This window comes from Pristiophorus japonicus, chromosome 7, assembly GCF_044704955.1.
Source record: "Pristiophorus japonicus isolate sPriJap1 chromosome 7, sPriJap1.hap1, whole genome shotgun sequence".
NCBI classification, from domain to species: Eukaryota; Metazoa; Chordata; class Chondrichthyes; family Pristiophoridae; genus Pristiophorus; species Pristiophorus japonicus.
The window spans coordinates 231154188-231161006 of NC_091983.1; positions in this window are offsets into that span (position 1 = coordinate 231154188).

The window sequence follows — 6819 nt, forward strand, 5'->3', positions numbered from 1 at the left end:
GAATGACTCTCAGCACCTTCAGGTGGGTCTACAGTTTGAGCAGCGAGTTCAGATCTATTGATACGGCTTTCTGAAAATATTTTCAAATACTTTAGGCAGGAACATTAAACGCTGAAGAAAAACAGCAGCTAATTGATCCTGGAATTGTTTCTTCCTTCCAATATTGTGATGGATTTAGAAACCATGAACTCTCTGAGTGTCGGCTCCCGGGAGGTCTGAACACCCGGGGCAGCCATTGTTTAATGATTCCAGCTCTCACACTGTAAGGCTGATAAATTCCCCAGTAATACAGTAATAACATTGGGGAAGTGTCAGGAGTGGCTTGTTCTGTATGTTACAATTCAGCCTCACTCCCAAAACTCTTTCCTTGTTCTCAGTGTAAAAGGCAGCCTCCATTAGTAGGCCCACACCTCGGGATCATTTTGACTTTGAGCGAGATTATAAAATGGGCGATACCACATCAGCCGCCCGTTATACATCTCTCCAATAGAAATGAAAATCTGCTATCGCCCGTTGTATACTATCCGGCAAAGTCAAAATTACTCTCCTCATTTAAATATGGGTCTTTGTAAATCGAGCTTCCGCCCAGGACAGGTTTCACCCCGTGGTGTAATCTGCAGTCTGTGCTGAGTTCTCCAATCTCAGCCAGGTGGCAGTAGGGGCACAACAGGTAGTCTCACCTCCCTTGTCTGGGAAGGGATACAAATCAGCATTGTTCCTGCTGTGGGGATTACCCAGCGAGCCCTGCTGATAAATGTATGTATGTGGGTGTTGGGGAAGGACAGGACTGGTTCAGCTGTGATACTCTCTGTGGTCAAAAAACATGGTTAATTTCATGGGGTCATTACCATATTAAGGGTGGGTAACCCTGCAGTGGTGGTGTTACAGGGGCACCCACCCTGATGGCCAGGTGGAATATGGGAACAGCTCTTTGCTGGTCTATGAGGCATGTAACAGCCTGGTGTGGCTGAAGACCTGGTCCGTCAATGTCTTTCTGAATACTGGTCCCTCAATGGTGGGCCCAGAATCAAATTGTCATGTATCTTACATTATTATATATAACTGTATCCTAACATGCTACATATGACTGTAATACGATATGACCTGTAACCACCAGCACACCTTACCACCAGGGATGCACTTGCAAGAGACAGGTATATCAGGACAGGTCTCAGGCAAGTGCAGCATTCCAGAGCTGTGAAATAAAGATGCAGGCCCAGAGTGACCTTGACTTCACTACATGCCTCGTGTGAATCTGTACTGACGGGACAGGACTTTACAGTGGCGACGAGTTACGGGAATACAGAATCCACAGAATGGCGAACAACGGATCAGATGTAAAGTACAATGCTGGAGACAATTGAGAGGACTTTATAGAAAGGCTCCAGCAAAGCTTTGTAACCAAAGATTGGTTAGGAGACGACAAAGCAGACAAGAGAAGAGCCCATCTCTTGACCAGCTGTGGCTCGAAAACATACGCTTTAATGAAGGATCAGCTGGCACCCGAGAAACCAGCAAGCAAGTCATTTGAAGAATTGAGCACACTGGTAAGAGACCACCTGAAGCCAGCGAGCAGCCTACACATGGCCAGACACAGGTTCTACAACTACAGACGCTGTGTGGGCCAGAGCATACCCGACTTCGTGGCGGAACTTCGGAGGTTGGCTAGTTTATGTGAGTTCTCCAATGAACTGAGGAGAAAAATGCTGAGAGACATTTTCATTGACGAAATAGGCCACGCAGGCATATTCCGAAAGCTCATAGAGATCAAGAACCTGACCTTAAAGGCAGCAGCACTGGTTGCACAGACATTCTTGGTATGGGAAGAAGAAACGCGGTTGATTCACAATGCAGGTATGACAACTAACGAAATATCGGAACAAGAAGTTCACAGCATTAAACAAGCTGCTACCCCCCACACACAGACAAAACCGGGAGAACACGCTCTCGACAGCAGGCAATGGCGCCAGAAACCAACAAGAGCCACAGGAATGGCCGTTCACACCTCATCAACCCACAATGCGAGCAATCAACTACAAACGGAGAGAAGCTCAAGAGAGATCAGCCAGACACAGCTCATTCTTTGCAAGCAGTCTGTGCTGGAGGTGTGGGGTGGGCACTTGTCAAGGGGATGTCGATTTCAGCAGGCTGTTTGCAGGAACTGTGAATATACAGGGCATTTGGCCCGCATGTGCAAAAAACCGGCAGCTCGGCTGGTATACGAATCGGATGGGTCGGAAAGCGGACCAGAAGACGGTGGGGACAGTACCGGGACACCGATGTACAGCGGGTCAACACGATCAATGGCCGCTGCTCCTACAACAGGTCGCCTCCTATAATGATGAGGGTCCTACTCAACGGGATACCTGTCAACATGGAGCTGGATACGGGAGCGAGTCAATCTCTCATGGGCGCTCAACAATTTGAACAACTGTGGCCGCATAAAAGAGACAGACCAAAACTCACAAGGGTCGACACCAAACTAAGGAACTATACCAAAGAAATCGTACCAGTCCTCAGCAGCGCCATGCTCTCTGTCATACACAAAGAGACAGTGAACCGACTTCCCCTGTGGATTGTCCCCGGAGACCCCCAGCACTGCTGGGGAGAAGCTGGCTGGCAAAACTAAACTGGAAATGGGATGATGTCCATGCCATGTCATTAGAGGAACGGACCTCCTGCTCAACAGTTATAAAGCGATTTGAACATCTCTTTCAGCCAGGTGTGGGCACTTTCAAAAGTCTGCTCAAGTGCATCCCGGGGACGGTTGTGTTTCAAGACGACATACTTATCACGGGCAAGGACACCGACTCCCATCTCCGTAATTTGGAGGAAGTACTAAAGCGGTTGGATCGGGTAGGCCTACGAGTCAAGAAATCCAAGTGCCTGTTTCTCGCACCTGAGGTTGAATTTTTGGGCAGAAGGATTGCCGCTGATGGAATCCGCCCAACAGAGTCCAAAACAGAAGAAATTTGCCTGGCACCCAGGCCCTGGAATGTCTCAGAACTGCGTGCCTTTCTCGGGCTACTCAATTACTTTGGGAACTTTATGCAGAACTTAAGCACGCTGCTGGAGCCTCTCCACGTGCTACTCAGGAAGGGGTGCGTTTGGTTTTGCGGGGGACGCCCAGGAACGCGCCTTCAATAAGGCATGCAACCTTCAGTGTTCCAACAGTGTTTTGACTTTCTTTGATCCAGGTAAAAAGTTAGTTCTTACATGCGATGCATCAGCGCATGGGGTCAGGTGCATTTTGCAACATGTCAATAGTGCGGGCAAATTACAACCCATAGCTTATGTCTCCAGGTCACTTTCGCGGGTGGAGCGCGGGTACGGAATGGTAGAGAAGGAGGCGCTCGCGTGCGTGTACGGTGTCAAAAAGATGCACCAATACCTTTTTGGGGCCAAGTTCGCATTAGAAACCAACCACAAGCCCCTCACGTCCCTCGTATCCAAGAGCAAGGCAATAAACGCCAACGCCGCGGCGCGAATTCAACGGTGGGCACTCATGCTGGCGTCCTACGACTATACCCTAAGACACAGACCAGGCACAGACAACTGTGCCGACACGCTCAGCAGGCTACCCCTGGCGACCACGGAATGGTCTGACGAACAGGAATTTGAGATAGTCATGGCAATCAATGCCTTTGAGTCCACAGGTTCGCCCATGACGGCTCGCCAAATCAGAGCCTGGATGGCCAGCGACCCCACGTTATCCTTAGTAAAACGATGTGTCCTAACCGGTGACTGGGCAGAGGCTCGCGATGTCTGCACCGAGGAACTGAAACACTTTCACAGGCGCATGCATGAGCTATCACTACAAGCAAACTGCCTGATGGCAGCCGAGTAGTCATGCTTCTGCGAGGCAGAGAGGCATTTGTCCGGGAGCTCCACCGCGAGCACCCGGGAATCGTTCTCATGAAGGCCGTAGCCAGATCCCACGTCTGGTGGCCTGGTATTGACGCGGACTTGGAGCTCTGCGTCCGAAGGTGCACCATTTGTGCCCAACTCAGCAATGCCCCCAGGGAGGCTCCCCTGAGCCCCTGGCCCTGGCCTACCAAACTGTGGTCGCGGGTGCACGTAGACTATGCGGGCCCATTCATGGGCAAAATGTTCCTCGTAGTTGTAGATGCATTTTCAAAGTGGATCGAATGCACCATTTTAAACTCGAGCACAACCTCCACCACTGTGGAGAGCCTCGCAACCATGTTTGCAACGCACGGAATCCCTGACATATTGGTCAGTGACAATGATCCGTGCTTCACCAGCGTAGAATTCCAAGATTTTATAATTGACCACGACATAAATCACATCAAGACAGCACCGTTCAAGCCGGCCTCCAACGGCCAGGCAGAGAGAGCAGTGCAAATCATTAAACAAGGCATGCTTAAAATCCAAGGTGCCACACTGCAGGGTCGTCTGTCGCGACAGCTGCTGGCATACAGATCTCGTCCACACTCATTGACTGGGACCCCCACCCCGCGCAACAGTTGATGAAAAGGACTTTAAAGGCAAGGTTCTCATTAATCCTCCCAGACATGCACAAAATCATTGAGGCAAAGCGCTGTTAGCTGACTGATTACCATGGCAGAAATTCGAGAGGGAGATGGAATGAGATAGGGGACAAAGTGTTTGTACTAAACTATGGCAGGGGTCCCAAATGGCTTGCAGGGACAGTAACAGGCAAGGAAGGAAACAGGCTACTGGAATACAAATGGACAATGGCAAAACCCCCCGGCGGCATGTAGACCAAGTCAAAAGCAGATATACCAACAACACTGCGGAACCAGAGGCAGACTACAATGTGGAACTCGCACCACACCTGGTGGACAGACAGAGGGAACAACCTGAGGAAAGGGCAATCCCAACAGACAGCCCAGGTGAGTCAACAACAATCACACCAATCTAAACAGACAGCCCAGGTGAGATACCAGCAACCACACCCAAAGAAAAAAAGACACCAAGGCAAACAACTGAACCACAACTCAGACGCTCCACGCGAGAGCATAGACCACCTGAGAAACTGAACCTATAAAGACAATAAGACCTTGGGGAGGGTGATGTCATGTATCTTACACTATTATATATAACTGTATCCTAACATGCTTTACATGACTGTAATACGATGTGACCTGGAACCACCAGCATACCTTACCACCAGGGGTGCACTTGCAAGAGACTGGTATATAAGGACAGGTCTCAGGCAAGTGCAGCTTTCCAGAGCTGTGAAATAAAGGTGCAGGTCCAGAGTGACCTTGACTTCACTACATGCCTCATGTGAATCTGTACTGAGGGGACAGGACTTTACACAAATGACTTCATCAGTGGAGCACAAAGAATGTCCAGAAAAACATCAATCCAGCTTTCCGCAGTGTAAGTAAATACAGCTATCTGATGGGGTTTTCAGGCTGCCTGGTAAAAACTAACAGAGATGGAAGACGCACCCGAGCCCCCTCCACTGGAATTTCCGTTCCCGCATCCAATATCCGAGGGTGAGTGTTTGCTCGTGCTGTTGGGGAGGAGTTAAGCTAATATGGCAGGGGGATGGGAACCTATGCAGGGAGATAGAGGGAAGTAAAAAGGAGGCGGAAGCAAAATGTAGAAAGGAGAATAGTAAAAGTGGAGGGCAGAGAAACCCAAGGCAAAAAACAAAAAGGGCCACATTACAGCAAAATTCTAAAGGGGCAAAGTGTGTTAAAAAAACAAGCCTGAAGGCTCTGTGCCTCAATGCGAGGAGTATTCGAACTAAGGTGGATGAATTAACTGTGCAGATAGCAGTTAACGGATACGATGTGATTTGTATCACGGAGACATGGTTCCAGGTGGACCAAGGCCGGGAACTCAACATCCAAGGGTATTCAGCATTTAGGAAGGATAGACAGAAAGGAAAAGGAGGTGGGATGGCGTTGCTGGTTAAAGATGAAATCAATGCAATTGTAAGGAAGGACATTAGCCTGGATGTTGTGGAATCAGTATGGGTGGAGCTACGGAATTCCAAAGGGCAGAAAACGCGAGTGGGTGTTGAGTATAGACCACCAAACAGTAGTAGTGAGGCTGGGGACAGCATCAAACAAGAAATAAGGGATGTGTGCAATAAAGGTACAGCAGTAATCATGGGCGACTTTAATCTACACATTGATTGGGCTAACCTAACTGGTAGCAATGCGGTGGAGGAGGATTTCCTGGAGTGTATTAGGGATGGTTTTCGAGATCAATGTGTCGAGGAACCAACCAGGGAGCAGGCCATCCTAGACTGGGTATTGTGTAATGAGCAGGGACTAATTAGCAATCTTGTTGTGTGAGGCCCTTTGGGAAAAAGTGACCATAATATGGTAGAATTCCTTATTAAGATGGAGAGCGACAAAGTTAATTCGGAAACTAGGGTCCTGAACTTAAGAAAAGGTAACTTCAACGGTATGAGGCGTGAATAGGCTAGAATAGGCTGGCAAACGATACTAAAAGGGTTGACGGTGGATAAGCAATGGAAAACATTTAAAGATCACATGGATGAACTTCAGCAAATGTACATCCCTGTCTGGAGCAAAAATAAAACGGGGAAGGTGGCTCAACCATGGCTAACAAAGGAAATTAAGGATAGTGTTAAAGCCAAGGAAGAGGCATATAAATTGGCTAGAAAAAGCAACAAACCTGAGGACTGGGAGAAATTTAGAATTCAACAGAGGAGAACTAAGGGTTTAATTAAGAGGGGGAAAATAGAGTATGAGAGGAAGCTTGCAGGGAATATAAAAACAGACTGCAAAACCTTCTATAAATGTGTGAAGAGAAAAAGATTAGTAAAGACAAACGTAGGTCCCTTACAGT